At 46.5% G+C, this 16,230-nt stretch overlaps 1 protein-coding gene across 1 annotated transcript in view; it reads right to left on the bottom strand.

The window, feature by feature from the left end:
* Nucleotides 1-16,230, bottom strand: part of RLIM (ring finger protein, LIM domain interacting) — a 38,039-nt gene that overhangs the window by 8,417 nt on the left and 13,392 nt on the right.

The following is a 16,230-nucleotide window of genomic DNA, read 5'->3' on the forward strand; positions in this document are numbered from 1 at the left end:
AATAGAAACAGTTGCACCTCTCAACTCCCTTACTCCTTGCTGCTCTCTGCCTTAAAAAAAAGCCTCCATTAAGATGAGAAAAATCAATGGAATTTAGAGCTGGCCAATTCAAATCTTTCCCTTTTATTAGGAAAATTCAACTCAGTTTTCCTTTTCGGTTTCTTGGAATGAATTCCCCCTTCCAGGATGTGTGTGCTCTCGGGACTTACTCGACAGTGCTACTACACCTTTATGTCTCGATGTAAAAGAGGAGAGACAGATTGTTTGTAGAAAACCCTGCTCCTTCCCCCAAGAGCAAAATCAAATAGAACCAGTGACTACAAAACACAGAAGGGGTTTAGGAAATTAATCATCCACATCTCTCAATTCTATCAAGTGGCCACAAACTTGGAGAATTTAATACATTCACCCAAGTTCAGGTTTTCTGAACATTCTGTTAACATCTAAGTTTACAAAATTCAACAATATTACCTAACATTATTCATTCTCACCCCACTACTGCCACTTCAGCCCTTCCACATCTTTAGTTTATCTGAGTTTTATTTTTGTTTCTTTTTGGAGGGGGAAGCGGGGAGGCTTCTTGTAATTTCCCTTTGCCTCCAGCTAGTCTGCTACTTCCATCTGGGATTAAAAATGGCTACTGCTAATCATTCTTGTTTTTAGGTTTTTTTAAAGCTCATCACCCACAAGAAGACACGTGCATTTGCTGGGCCCTGAATTAGAAAAGCTGATGAAGAGGGGAAAAATAAACAGATGCAAAATTGACATGTAGTAGCATTTTTTTTTTCCAGTGTGGTATTTGTTAAGCGTTTACTATTTGCCAGGCACCAAGCGCTGGGGTAGATACAATAATAATGATGATGATGATGGAATTTGTTAAGCGCTTACTATGTGCAAAGCACTGTTCTAAGCGCTGGGGTAGAAACAAGGTTATCAGGTTGTCCTACGTGCGGCTCACACTCTTAGTCCCCATTTTACAGGTGAGGTAACTGGGGTACAGAGAATTGACTTGCCCAAAGTCACACAGCTGACAAGTGGCAGAGCTGGGATTCAAACCCATGACCTCAGACTCCAAAGCCCGTCCTCTTTCCACTAAGCCCCAGCTGCTTCAGTCCCTGCCCCACATAGGGATCACACTCTCAATTCCCATTTTACAGATGAGGTAACTGGGACACAGAGAAATGAAGTGACTTGCCCAGGGTCACACAGCAGACAAGTGGGAGAGCCAGAATTAGAACCCGGGTCCTTTGGACTCCAAAGCCCATGGTCTGTCCACTAAGCCATGCTGCTTCTCCACTTTGTCACATTATGTCCCACAGCACGAACACTCTGCCCCAGATAAATTCCTGTCTGTGACCTAACTACTTGCAAGGCTAACTTTTCCACAGTTATCACCTTGATTTTCAAAATAGGGACTTTGAAGAACTACTGTACCTTACCCACTAAAACTGTATTGGCCTCTCCCAAGCATTCAGCACAGTGCTCTGCACAGAGTACTCTGAATACAGTACATGCTTAATAAATACTATTGATAGATTGAGAAGCAGCACGGCTCAGTGGAAAGAGCCCGGGCTTTGGAGTCAGAGGTCATGGGTTCAAATCCTGGCTCTGCCCATTGTCAGCTGTATGACTCTGGGCAAGTCACTTCACTGGGCCCCAGTTCTTTCATCTGTAAAATGGGGATTAAAACTGTGAGCCCCCTGTGGGACAACCTGATCACCTTGGAACCTCTCCAGCGCTTAGAACAGTGCTTGGCACATAGTAAGCGCTTAACAAATACCATCATCAATTAATTGAGGAAACCAGAGATCATCTTATTAACGACAACAACAATAATGGCATTTGTTAAGCGCTTACTATGTGCCAGGCACTGTACTACGTGCTGGAGTGGATACAAGCAAATAGGGTTGGACACAGTCCCTGTCTAGCAGTCTTATTCCCATGAGGTAAACTCGGCACAGAGAAGTGAAGTGACTTATCCAAGATCACACAACAGAGAAGTTGTGAACCAATGCTCTTCTGATTCCCAGGCTCTATTCACTAGGCCATGCTGCTTCTCTTATGCCAAATGGGTGAGTGATCCAACTTCAAGTCTCTTGGTTTTCTGCGGGAGCCAGGGAGAGGTGGCATCTGCTGGCTGGGATGGTGGGCAGACCCCAGCCGGAGGGGAGAAACCTCCTTTCTGGAGAAGAGTCCATATTGGTTCCGAGTCAGCAGAGGGGAGAGAAGCAATCTGGAGACCAAAGCTGAGGAGCTCGTGGGCTCTGGCCTTGGAAGAACTCTTATTTATTTTACGATTCTCAGAGACCTAAGGATTTCTGGTTTGTTGAGGTAAATCTTTTTTTTTTTTTTTTTTGGAAGGGCCAGGCAAATGTGACTGCACCAAAGGCAAAATGAGACCAGAATAAAATGAACTTTCACAGAATCTGCCATATTTTTATTAAAACCCTATTTTCGCAGGTCCTTTCAAATTGACTGGGGGTGGGGGAGAGGGAATCGACCGTCCGTTCATGTCTAATCCCGAATATGTCTGAACAGTAGGGAGAAAAGGAAGCCCAGAAAGTTCATTCAATTGTATTTATTGCGCATTTATTGTGTGCAAAGCGCTGTACTAAGTGCACAAGAGAGGACACCATAACAACAGACACGTTCCTGCCCACAATGAGCTCAGAGTGTAGAGAAAGTCACCACCACTGGTGCTTTCACAGCTGGCAAGGCCTATGCCAAGGGCCTTCCCAGACTGAGCCCCTTCCCTCCTCTCCCCCTCATCCCCATCTAACCTCCTTCCCTTCCCCACAGCACCTGTACATATGTATATGTTTGTACATATTTATTACTCTATTTATTTATTTATTTTACTTGCGCATATCTATTCTATTTATTTTATTTTGTTAGTATGTTTGGTTTTTTTTTCCTCTGTCTCCACCTTTTAGACTGTGAGCCCAATGTTGGGTAGGGACTGTCTCTATATGTTGCCAATTTGTACTTCCCAAGTGCTTAGTACAGTGCTCTGCACATAGTAAGCGCTCAATAAATAAGATTGATTGATTGGTAGGGCAGCCGGGCCAGCCCAGGTCCCCCGCCATACCCACAACAGAGAGGAAGGCTGGGCAAAATTGGCCTCCACTCCCCAAGGCTTGAGGCTCGCAGAAGGGGCCACCACAGGCTAGGACCCCAACTTGCCCCCTCCCAGCCCCACAGCACTTATGTCCATATCTCTAATTTGTCTCCCCCTCCAGACTGTGCCATTATGGGATGGTAAGGTGCCTGTTTGTTGCTATGGTGTAGCCCTCCCCAAGAGCTTAGTACAGTGATCTGCACACAGTAAGCGCTCAAATACAACTGACTGGGTTTGGGACGGGCAAAGGAGCTGCAGAGGAGAGATGTCTAGGAAGCTAAGCCAACAGGGGCATTCCTGGAAGGGATGGGGAACAGACAGTTAGGAAGGAGAGGAACAGGGGAGAGCCGAGGTGAGGAACCCCAAGAGTAGACTTGGACAAAAGAAAGGGAAAATGAAGGCAGGAGGAACTGAAAAGAGAAGAAACAGAAAAAGAAGAGTGAGTGGAGAGTGGTGACAAAAGAAAATGGAACGGACAGTGAGAAAATCAAAGGGGAGAGAGGGAAAGAGAGACAAAAAAGACAGAAATTGTAGGAGTTCATGATTGTTTCCTAAGAACTACCTTAAGGGGTTAAGGCTAGACATTTCCTTCCCTATTCAAGCATGACCAGCTTCGGAGAGTATTAAAAATATTCCTTCAAATATACGAGGATGTAAGGATTGCTAAACTTGGCCTTTTCTTCTAGACAACCTATTAGGTGGAAAAATTGTCCCCTAATAGGCACTCGTATTTATTACTGAACACAAAAAAGGACTCCAGCCACGGGAAAAAAAAACCCCAAACAAAAAACCCTTTAAACTGTATTACCCCAGAGTATAATTTCACTAGGCATATTGTTTTGGTTGGGGGGGAGGTGGGGGGCAGGTTTCACAACAGTTCACCTAAACCCAGAGCCCAGTTATATGTTGGAGTCACCAAGCAGTGGGGAGAAGAGTCAGGAAATCGAGAGCCAGTTATACTAATAATAATAATATTAATAATGATGGTATTTTTATATGCCAAACACTGTTCTAAGTGCTGCACTAGATACAGGTTAATCAGGCTGGACACAGTCCCTGTCCCACAAGGGGCTCACCCTCTTAATCCTCCTTTTCCAGACGAGGCACAGAGAAAGAAGCAGCATGGCTCAGTGGAAAGGGCACAGGCTTGGCAGTCAGAGGTCATGGGTTCTAATCCCGGCTCTGCCACTTGTCAGCTGTGTGGCTTTGGGCAGGTCACTTAACTTCTCTGTGCTTCAGTTACCTCATCTGTAAAATGGGGATTAAGACTGTGAGCCCCACGTGGGACAACCTGATCACTTTGTTCCCCCCCCCCCAGCACTTAGAACATGGCTTCGCACATAGTAAGCGCTTAAATACCAACATTAAGTAACCTGCTCAAGGTCACACAGCCGGCATGTGGCAAAGCCGTTATTAATAATAACAGTAATAATAATAATGATGGTATTTGTTAAGCGCTATGTGCAAAGCACTATTCTAAGCACTGGAGGGGATACAGGGTGATCAGGTTGTCCCACGTGGGGCTCACAATCTTAATCCCCATTTTACAGATGAGGTAATTGAGGCCCAGAAGTTAAGCGACTTGCCCAAAGTCAAACAGCTGACAATTGGCGGTGCCAGGATTTGAACCCATGACCTCTGTCTGACTCCAAAGCCCGGGCTCTTTCCACTGAGCCGGAACCCATGTCCTTCTGACTGCTAGGCCTGAGCTCTGAACACTAAGCCACGCTGCTTCCCCATGACACTCTTGTGAGTTCCTTCCTAATTTCCCACTGTTTCTCCCTCCAAGTCCTCTAGGCCAGCTTTCCCCTGATCCTTCTGCCATTCTTAGAGGGAAGATATTCCTGACGATTACTTGGCTAACACAGCAAGGAGGCTGGCCAGTTCCACGCCCGAGTTCGAACTGCCACGTGAAAGAGATTCTGTCCAAAGGGTGCATGGAAAAGTTCTCCACTGGACCGTTTAGTACTGTACTCAGAGCCCTTCCGTTTTCTACAAGTCTTCAATAAAATACCACATGTAGACCCTCTGAGCCAACAAAACATCTGTAAAATAAAAAAACCAGTGAGAAATATTAAGGTCTAAGACAAAACTACACCAACGTGTGAAAATCCCAATGTAAACGTAATTCATCTTGGATTTTCAAGCAATGTGTAGGTGACCTTAATTTCTCCAGCATTCACAGTTGCATATTAACATAAATTATGCAAATCAAGATTGACTTCTGAACACTGCTAAAAATAACACATTTAGATGACTTCCCACACCAGCCCGAAGAAAGTAACCGGATTTCGGTGCAACCTATGGCGCTCATGGTCTCAAATCCTCTGAAAGAGATCACTGTCCCTTAGCAATATCAATCAATGGTATCTGAGGGTTTACGGCATACAGGATACTGTCCTGTTGGCTTGGGAGAATACGCTATAATGGAGTTGTTAAACACAATTTCTGCCCACAAGGACACTGCAGTCTCGAAGGGGAAGGCAATGAAAGAAATACAGATCCGTCCCTATCCTTATAGCCTACCATTTCCCCTAAGTGCTGAGGGTGGGGTGGTGAATGTTAAGGGCGAATCAGGGAAGACCTCTTGGAAGAGATGAGATTTTTTGGATGGCTTTGAAGGTAGGGACAGTGGCGGCCTGCAGGATATAAAAGGGGAGTTCAAGGCCAGAGGGAGGCTGTGGGCAAGGGGTCGGCAGTGAAATAGATGAGATTGAGGTGCAGTGAGTAGGCTGGCATTGTGAATTCATTCAATCATATATACTGAGTGTTTACCGTGTGTAGAGCACTGTACTAAGCACTTAGGAGAGTACAATACAATAAACAGACATTCCCTGCCCACAGTGAGCTTATAGTCTTAGGGGCGGGGGGAGACAGACATTAATATAAATAAATTAGATATGGACATAAGTGCTATGGAGCCAGGAGGGGAGAAGAACAAATGGGGCAAGTCAGGGTGATGCGGAAGGAAGTAAGAGAAAAGTGGGGCTTAATCTGGGAAGGCCTCTTGGAGGAGATGGGCCTTCAATAAAGCTTTGAGGGGGGAGAGTAGTTGTTGGATTAGAGGAGGGAGGGCATTCTAGGCTACAGGCAAGAGGGGGGCGAGGGGTCAGCGGAGAGGTAGATGAGATAGGGGCGCAGTGAGAAGGTTAGCGTTAGAGGAGCCAAGTGCCCAGGCCTGGTTGTAGTGGGAAATCAGTGAGATAACACAGGAGGGGACCAGCTGATTGAGTGCCTTAAAGCCAATGTTAAGGAGTTGCGGTTGGATGCAGAGGTGGACGGGCAAACACTGGAGATTTATGAGAAGTGGGGAGATGTGTACTACATATTTTTTTTTTTTAGGAAAGTGATCCAGGCAGCAAGGTATGGACTGTAATGGAGAGTCAGGAGGCAGGGAGGTCAGGAAGGAGGCTGATGTCGTAGTTAAGGTGGGTTAGCTTGGTACCGGCTTGAATGGGGAGGGAAGGTGGATTCTAGAGATGTAGCAAAGGTAGAATGGTCAGGACAGATTTTATGTGTGGGTTGAATGAGCGAGGTGAGATAAGGATAATGGCAACGTTATGGGCTTGTGGGCCAGGGACGATGGTGAAGTTGTCCACAGGGATGTGAAGGACAGGGGGAAGAAAGGGTTTGGGTGGGATGATGCTCCCCGAGGTTGGTTGTTAAGCACTCCAAAACTCAAGTTCTCAGAACTGCTTCCAAACCGAACTGGTTTCTTCACTGCCTGATCCCTACTTCCCTGGGATACAACTCAGGGGACTCTAATACAGCCCCTAAGGGACAGGAGAAATTTCCCATGAAAAATGAGAAGCCATCTTCCCAGCTGTCTGGGGTGCTTAGGTTGGACACAAATGTGGTCTGTCACTCGTACTTATTGAGCCCTTACTGTGTGAAGAGCACTGTACTAACCACTTGGGAGAGTACAATATAATAGACACAGTTCCTGCCCACAACGAGCTTACAGTCTAGAAAGGGAGACAGACATTACATCCACGGCCGGATGGCCTTTTCCGATGAAGCCTGGTGGTCAGGCACGGACAAATTCATGCAATCGTATTTATTGAGCACTTACTGTGTGCAGAGCACTGTATTAAGCACTTGCTGCCTTGCCACTGTTCCGTGACTTTCATTTTGGGAAACCAGCTGTTCCAACACAATAAATAATAATATTTATGGTATTTGTTTAGCGCTTACTATGTTCCATGCACTGTTCTAAGCACCGGGGTGAATACAAGCAAATCAGGGCAGACCCAGTTCCTGCCCCATATTGGGTTCACAATCTCAATCCCCATTTTACAGATGAGGTAATTGAGGCCCAGAGAAATGAAGCGGCGTGCCCAAGGTCACATAGCAGACAAGTGGTGGAGGGGGGATTAGAACCCATAACCAGGCTCCCAGGCCTGTGAACTACCCACTAGCCACGCTGCTTCTCCAAAGTCACCCACGGCTTTGTTAAATAGAAGAGGACCTCAAGGCAGAAACATGCACAAAGGTAACTCCAGCACACTAACAGCATGCTAAACCTCTCAGGGAAAATCAGCTACCTTTCAAAAAAACAGTGGTCCAGGTAACCCAAACTTCATTCAATCGCCACAATGTGCTGCACATTTCCAAGTTTTCTGTCGTCTTAAGATTGAATATTGGAAGTTTTCTAAACAGAATAAGGCCCATGTCAACACGAAACGGCTCAACTCGGAAGTTAGCCCCATAGTACACAACAGATTGACAAGCATTATATGCTAATTGCAACCGCTTCACCCAGGGTTTACGGAGATTTACTGAGAATTAAGGCCTTCATTCATTCATTCAATCATATTTATTGAGCGCTTACTGTGTGCAGAGCACTGTACTAAGCACTTGGGAAGTACAAGTTGGCATCATAAAGAGACGGTCCCTACCTAACAGCGGGCTCACAGTCTAGAAGGGGAAGACAGACAACAAAACATATTAACAAAATAAATAGAATAAATATGTACAAGTAAAATAAATAGAGTAATAAATATGTACAAACTTATATACATATGAACCTTCATCTGAACCTTGCTGATTCCCTGATAGCCCATGCAGGAAATAGCCGATCCCTTAGGGGGAAACCGCCAACTGATAATTGCAACCAAGTCAACTAAAATCATTTAACCAATGGTATCTATTCAGTGCTTACTATGTACAGAGCACTGTACTAGGCGCCTGGGAGGGTACAACACAAGAGAATTAGCAGGCACATTCCCTGCCCATAAAGCGTTTATGGTCTAGAGATGAGTTTAGAGTCTAAAGTGTCAGGATGGAGAGCTGTTGCCTTGCAGAATTTGAAACTAGTGGCCTGGATTTCATTGCCACTTGCCGTGGGCTTCAGTTCCCCCCTGGCAGTTTCACGAGACGAATCGGGACTCCTGACACTTAAACCACCCAGCTATTAGTATCGTTTTGAGAGCCGGGAGGCTTACTTGCCGGTTTTGGAGGTGCGCGTGATGTCCAGACGGGAATCATTTTACAGGTAGACAGTGATTACATCTGCAGGAAAACCCTGGAGATGCATCACAGCCCCAAACAGGTGTACGGAGCCCCCGTTCAGTCCTTCCCTCTCCCTGCTATTATCTCCTGGAAAAGGACTATAAAGCTCTCTCCCTTTAAAAAGGGGGTCATGGCTGCTTCAATGTCCTCAATCTATTGGGCAGTGCCCCCTGCCAACGACGATGAGGACGATAATAAGAGTGGTGTTTGCCAGGCACTGTACTAAGCGCAAGGATAGATACAAGTTAATCAAGGTGGACGCAGTCCCTGTCCCACGTGGGGCTTGCTCACTGTCTTAATCCCCATTTTACAGATGAAACATAGGCCGGTTACAGGCGGTGTGTAACGGTGCTATTAAATCACCCACTCTGGAGCAGAAAATAATAATAGTAATAATAATGATGGCATTTATTAAGCACTTACTATGTGCAAAGCACTGTTCTAAGCACTGGGAAGGTAACAAGGTGATCAGGTTGTCCCACGGGGGGCTCACAGTCTTCATCCCCATTTTAGAGATGAGGGAACTGAGGCCCAGAGAAGTTAAGTGACTTGCCCAAAGTCACACAGCTGACAATGGGCAGAGCCGGAATTTGAACCCATGACCTCTGACTCCAAAGCCCGGGCTCTTTTCCACTGAGCCACGCTGCTTCTCATGGGTGGACATCTGGGAACACATGGCCTCCATATCACTGGACCTCTAGGAAAATGGGGGTGCAGGGACAGAACAACCGGATCTGGCTAACGGGGTGGCCCTCTCGTGGGGAGGTGGGTAGGAAAGGCACTGAGATGGGCCAGATCAAGAGCGGCCCACCCTGGAATGGTAAGGAATCCAAACCCTTGCTCCCTGAAATATCGAGCCAATGTTTTTTTTCACTGTTGCAGTTTTTTCCAATGATAATTATGGTATTTAAGCTACCTCTCAGGGTCGCACCTGGGGAGTTTCCAGTACTCTACCAGTCTCGACTACTTGAGGGAGAGTCAAGCATTCCATTCTTAGCTTGGGCAGTGGCCAGCAAATGAAGGTAATCTGCTACAAGTCAAAACTCACCTGTGCTGGGCAGTGGCGGCACAGGAGAGAGTCACGGATGGAGACTCAAGTTTACTGCATGGAAGGAGGCAGTGGTAAACCGCTTCCATATATATATTTTTTTTTTACCAAGAAAACTCTTTGGATACACTACCAGAACGACTCCAGAGGCAGCGGGGTGTTCTGGGACAGATGTGTCCACGGCGTCACTATGGGTTGGACATGACTCAACAGCGTAAGACAACAACATTTGTTAAGCGCTGGGGTAGGTCCAAGCTAATCAGGTCGGACACGGTCCCTGTCCCACATGGGGCTCACAGTATTTTACAGATAAGGTAACAGGCACAGACAAGTGAAGTGACTTACCTAAGGTCACACGGCAGACAAATGACAGAGCAGAATCAGAACCCATGACCTCCTGACTCCCATGATCAGTCCACCACGCCATGCTACTTCTACCACACCTTGGTGGTCAGTCTCTTGGGGTCCAACCTCCCCACCCCTTTTTGAGGGCCTGACCCATCAGATCTCTTCACCCTCTAGCACTTTTCACCCTCTCCCAGCCCACCACCTAACTATAGCTCCTGACTCTCCCATTCCTGACCCCTCACTCCCACAGCTCCCCTAGCCTTGAACTTACTGTGGCCCGGCACACAGTAAGCGCTCATAAATACGATTCAATGATTGATCCATCCGACTTCTCCTTCCCTTTCCCTAACAAATCCACCAGGCCACAACTTCAAAGCTCTCCCAAATTCCATTGTTTTTTTTTTGGCTCCTTTTTTTAAAAAAAATGGCACTTTTTAAAGGACTTACTATGTGCCAGACACTATACTGAGCAATGGGGTGGATACAAACTAAAGACACAAGGCTTCCGAGCAGCTTCCCTGATTGAGGCCCATATGGGACAGGAACTGTGTCCTTCTTGATGATCTTGTACCTACGCAAGCACAGTGCTTGGCACATAGTAAGCACTTAAATACCAAGTACCGTTAACACTCTGGTCAAATCAACTCCACCCAGCCTGTTGCATTGACAGATTGCATTTCCATCCTCAGCACCTGTGATATTTTCATTTCACTACTCAGTTAGCTCAGCTACACCTGTGATATTCTCATTTCACTACTCAGCTCTACCATTCCACTCATACACTGGTATTATAAACCCTGCTATAACCTTGTTCCTCTTGCTATTTGAACATTATTTTTGCCCAGCCACCCTAATTAAGGTACCTGTCCTCTAGAAGCTGAACAACCACCACAATCAGATGTCTGTCTTCTATGGATCCGACCCTCCGTACTGGCTCAACGGTGGATGGTGAATTTATGTTCCTGTCCACCTCCCCAATGCAATTCTTTGCAGAGCCAAAGTCACTTCATTCATTCAATCATATTTATTGAGCGCTTACCGTGTGCAGAGCACTGTACTAAGCGCTTGGGGAGTACAAGTCGGCAACATATAGAGACGGTTAGTTGGACCACTTGTCTGCTTTGTGACCTTGGGCAAATCACTCCATTTCTCTGTGCCTCAGTTCCCTCATCTGTAAAATGGGGATTGAGACTGTGAGCTCCACATGGGACAGGGACTGTCACTAAGCCCGATTTGCTTGTAACCACCCCAGTGCTCGGAACTGTGTCAGACACAGTAAAAACTTAACAAATATCACAACTACTACGAAAAAAACAGAACTAAAGGATATGTGACATCACTGGGAAACTCCTCTGACCTTAATGTCAATTGGGCAAGAGACAAAAAGGGTTCTGTCATCTCCACTAACTGCTGAGGTGATTCCGATCAGCGGAAGACCTTAAGGAGTCTGAGATGAGCACTGCCTACCAACCTATCAACCATATTTATTGATCGCTACTGCGTGCAGAGCACTGTACTAAATAAATGCTACGGAGAGTACGGTATAAGACTACTGCAGACACATTCCCGGCCCGCAACGAACTATCAAGTTAAACCTGCCATTTCCCCAATCTCTAATTCAATGCCTTCTCCCCGACTAATAATAAAAATGGAGGTATCTGTTAAGCACTTACTGTGTGCCAAACACTGTACTAAGAAAGCACTAGGCTAGATACATCATCATCAATGGGGCTCACAGTCAAAGGAGGAAAGAGAACAGACAATGAATCCCCATTTTGCAGATGAAAGAACTGAGGGACAAAGTGACTTGCACAAGATCACAGAGCAGACAAGTGGTGGAGCCAGAATTAGAACCCAGGACCATGCGACGCTCTTTCCCTAGGCCACCCTGCTTCTCTGATTTTAAGCTCCCTGAGGGCCCCTTGTTGGGTAGGGACCATCTCTATATGTTGCCGACTTGTACTTCCCAAGCGCTTAGTACAGTGCTCTGCACACAATAAGCGCTCAATAAATACAACTGAATGAATGTCCACCAAATCTATTATATTCTTCTCTTCCAAGCTGCTTAGTACAGTGCTCTGCATACAGTAAGTGCTCAATAAGTACCACTGATTGAATGATTACGGTGATGCCACAATTCAAGAACAGAATGAAACACCCATCGCTGGTGTTTTCTATGTACCATCTGTGCCAAGATCATTGTACCGAGCCTGGAGAGAGTACAAAAGAAATAGCAGACGTGATCCCTGCCTTTAAGGTGCTTACAATCTAGTTAGGGAGAGAAACACTAAATTAAATCATGGATAAAAAGCAGCAATAAGAGTACAAAGAGATGCACTTCTCAGCCCCAAGCAGGCAGCTTAAGGCAGGATCAAAGGAGTAATATGCTGCCACCCAATATTTGTGGTCTGTAAGTAAGGTTTTGCTCGGTATGTGTTTCTCTACTCTTGCATCCTTAAAACAAAAAGCTATTACTCAGAAAGTGAATTCTGAATTTTACTTCATCAAAACCCCAGAGCTGGGGAGGGGGGCGGCTGGGAGACGGAGGAGGGGAAAAGTGGCCACAAAAATCCCAAGACAGTCCCGTCTATAAAAAGCAGGTTGGGGAGAAACAACAATTCTTGCAGCAATCAATACCTCTAGTAATGATACTGACTGCATGCAAGGAAGTACATTTAACAGTGTGCATAAACCACTAAGTTGTTATTTTTCAAAGAATGAAACAAAGCCCTCTTTTTAAGAGTCACTCCCAAACAGAAAAGCCCTCTCAAATATACCAAATCCCTCAATTTTATGTTAATTTTGGTATTTATTAAGTGCTCCTTCCATTCCACGTACATGATAAATCAGGCCGGACGCAGTCTCTATCCTACATAGGGCTCACAATCTCAGGAGCTAAGGGAGCTAACTGGCAGCCCCAAGTCTCCCGATCCCCTGCTCTTTCTACTAGGCCACACTGCCTCTTCAGCTCTACTGGTTGAGAAATCATTCCCAATGTTGATGCTTCTCGAGAAGCAGCAAGGCCTAGTGGAAAGAGCACGGGCCCGGGAGTCAGAGGACATGGGTTCTAATTCTGGCTCTGCCACGTCTGCTGTGTGACCCTGAGCATGTCATTTAACTTCTCTGTGCCTCAGTCCCCTCATCTGTAAAATGGGAATTCTGGCTGAGAGCCCCATGTGGGATAGGGACTGAGTCCGACCTGATTACCTTGATCTACCCCAATGCTCGGCATATAGTAAGTACTTAAATACCAATTCTTTTTTCCCCGATTATTATTATTCTTATTATTATTACTACTGATTTCCTGAACTAGTGTTCTTACAAGGAACCAACCCATGTCCCCGACACTGAAGAGAGCTGCATTTTTTATAAGATAACTTCCTGGCACTAAATCAATCAATCAATCGCATTTATTGAGCGCTTACTGTGTGCAGAGCACTGTACTAAGTGCTTGGGAAGTACTAGTTGGCAACATATAGAGACGGTTCCTGCCCAACAGTGGGCTCACAATCTAGAAGGGGGAGACAGAGAACAAAACCAAACATATTAACAAAATAAAATAAATAGAATAGATATGTACAAGTAAAATAGAGTAATAAATACATACAAACATATATACATACATACAGGTGCTGTGGGGAAGGGAAGGAGGTAAGGTGGGGGGGATGGAGAGGGGCAGTAGAGGGAGAGGAAGGAGGGGGCTCAGTCTGAGAAGGCCTCCTGGAGGAGGTGAGCTCTCAGTAGGGCCTTGAAGGGAGGAAGAGAGCTAGCTTGGCGGATGGGCAGAGGGAGGGCATTCCAGGCCAGGGGGATGACGTGGGCCGGCGGTCGACGGTGGGACAGGCGAGAACGAGGCCCAGTGAGGAGATTAGCGGCGGAGGGTGCGGGCTGGGCTGGAGAAGGAGAGAAGGGAGGTGAGGTAGGAGGGGGCGAGGTGATGGACAGCCTTGAAGCCCAGGGTGAGGAGTTTCTGCCTGATGCGTAGGTTGATTGGTAGCCACTGGAGATTTTTGAGGAGGGGAGTAATATGCCCAGAGTGTTTCTGCACAAAGACAATCCGAGCAGTGGCGTGAAGTATGGATTGAAGCGGTGAGAGACAAGAGGATGGGAGATCAGAGAGGAGGCTGATACAGTAGTCCAGACGGGATAGGATGAGAGCTTGAACGAGCAGGGTAGCGGTTGGGATGGAGAGGAAAGGGCGGATCTTGGCGATGTTGCGGAGCTGAGACGGGCAGGTTTTGGCGATGGCTTGGATGTGAGGGGTGAACAAGAGAGCGGAGTCGAGGATGAGACCAAGGTTGCGGGCTTGTGAGACGGGAAGAATGGCAGTGCCGTCAACAGCGATGGGAAAGTCAGGGAGAGGGCAGGGTTTGGGAGGGAAGACAAGGAGTTCAGTCTTGGACATGTTGAGTTTTAGGTGGCGGGCAGACATCCAGATGGAGATGTCCTGAAGGCAGGAGGAGATGCGAGCCTGGAGGGAGGGGGAGAGAGCAGGGGCAGAGAGATAGATTTGGGTGTCATCAGCGTAGAGATGATAGTTGAAGCCGTGGGAGCGAATGAGGTCACCTAAATGAGAGTCTTTTTTTCCTCTCAGAGAACAGTTAACCTCTAACTTTAGATTGACTCATCAGGCACATTAAGGGAAAAATTGATTAATTCATTTTGGAGTACCGGTCACGTAATATTCTAAGCACCTTAACATTTCATGTGACCTTTGAATGGAGGAAGGGAGGGGCGGCCTTCCTGACAACCCTTCCACTCTCAAAACATCTTCAAGATTACCCGCTCTGAGAGAAAGACTTCGTGAATGGACTGCAAGAAATACCAGTGTGGATGCTGACAGCAAAATGACACTTCAATATTAAACAGCACCTCAAAATATGCATGACTGACATCGACTTACGCCACCGCGTCCTAGAACTAAATTAGATTCCGCCCCCCAAAAATGGAAATCCGCCCCATCATCTTTGATTTCACCTAGGATTCGACAGGAACTGAGTAAGCTATTCTGAATTCTAACCTTCAAGCAACTCCAAGGTGGTTATTTTGTTCTGGCAAACCATACTTCCATCACCAGATTGCGATTAGACAGAAACCATCAGATGCAGGCATAATGAAGTAAAGCTCTAGATGTTCTTAAGAGCGTGTGCATGAGGGGTAAGGGGGCGGCAACCAACTTTTCAAGAGCACATTTCGAGGGGGCATTCCTTCAAGAGCTGTGGAGGGTCATAAACCTACACAGGCACCAACCCCAAGTTCTGACTGTCCTGGCTAAGAAGAATAGAAAGGTAATCCACGCCCAGGTTCTTTCGTCTGAGATGAACGGGGATTTTCTTTTCAGGGCAGAAGACGGAAGCACATTCGGGGGCACGTCAGTTTGGCTCTGTTCCTGAAAGATGACTTGAGAGAATCCCTGCTTTGCACATTAGCCCGAATTGCTACCCAGTGAGCGGCTGCATTCAATTCTCCCTATCAAGGTAAGGGAGAGGGCAAATATAATTTGCATCAGAATCCTGAATTGAGAGTGAAGAGCTACTTTTCACCACTGAGAACGCTTCCCAGTTGGCTCCGGGAGACCCATGCCATTCTTGGACCCCATATGAAGATAAAAAGGAGAGGAGCCAGCAGGTTATATCCCCTCAAACGCCCACAAAGCCCCATGGCATGTAGATGGGTCGATCGGTGACAGAAGAGGCCTACCTCTACCACCCCAGGCAAAATCTGAAGCAGTGTGGCCTAGTGGAAAGCGCACGGGCTTGGGAATCAGAAGTTGTGGATTCGAATCCCAGCTCAGCCGCTTGCCAGCTGTGCGACTTTAGGCAAGTCACTTCACTTCTCTAGGCCTTATCTGTAAAACGGGGATTAAGACCGAGTCCCATGTGGAGCAAGCTGATAGCTTTGTATCTACCCCAGGGCTTAGAACAGCGCATGGCACATAGTAAGGGCTTAACAAATGCCATCATTATTAAAATGGGTGCTACAACCACACACTTTCTACAGAACTGGGATCAAACTGTTCAATTCGACATCTGCACGGGGCAGGATTAGGCCAAGGGCTGACGCTTCAATTCACTTCTGATCCTGTCATGACAGTGGGCTTCAAAATAAGTCCTCCCCTATCTGAAGTCACTGAAGATGGGGAAGTTTGCCTCATTTAAAAATAAGCTACAAGACTTCAATCGCTAAATGTATTTTAGCCCTCGAA

The sequence above is a fragment of the Tachyglossus aculeatus genome, chromosome 6 (assembly GCF_015852505.1).
Source record: "Tachyglossus aculeatus isolate mTacAcu1 chromosome 6, mTacAcu1.pri, whole genome shotgun sequence".
Lineage (NCBI taxonomy): Eukaryota > Metazoa > Chordata > Mammalia > Monotremata > Tachyglossidae > Tachyglossus > Tachyglossus aculeatus.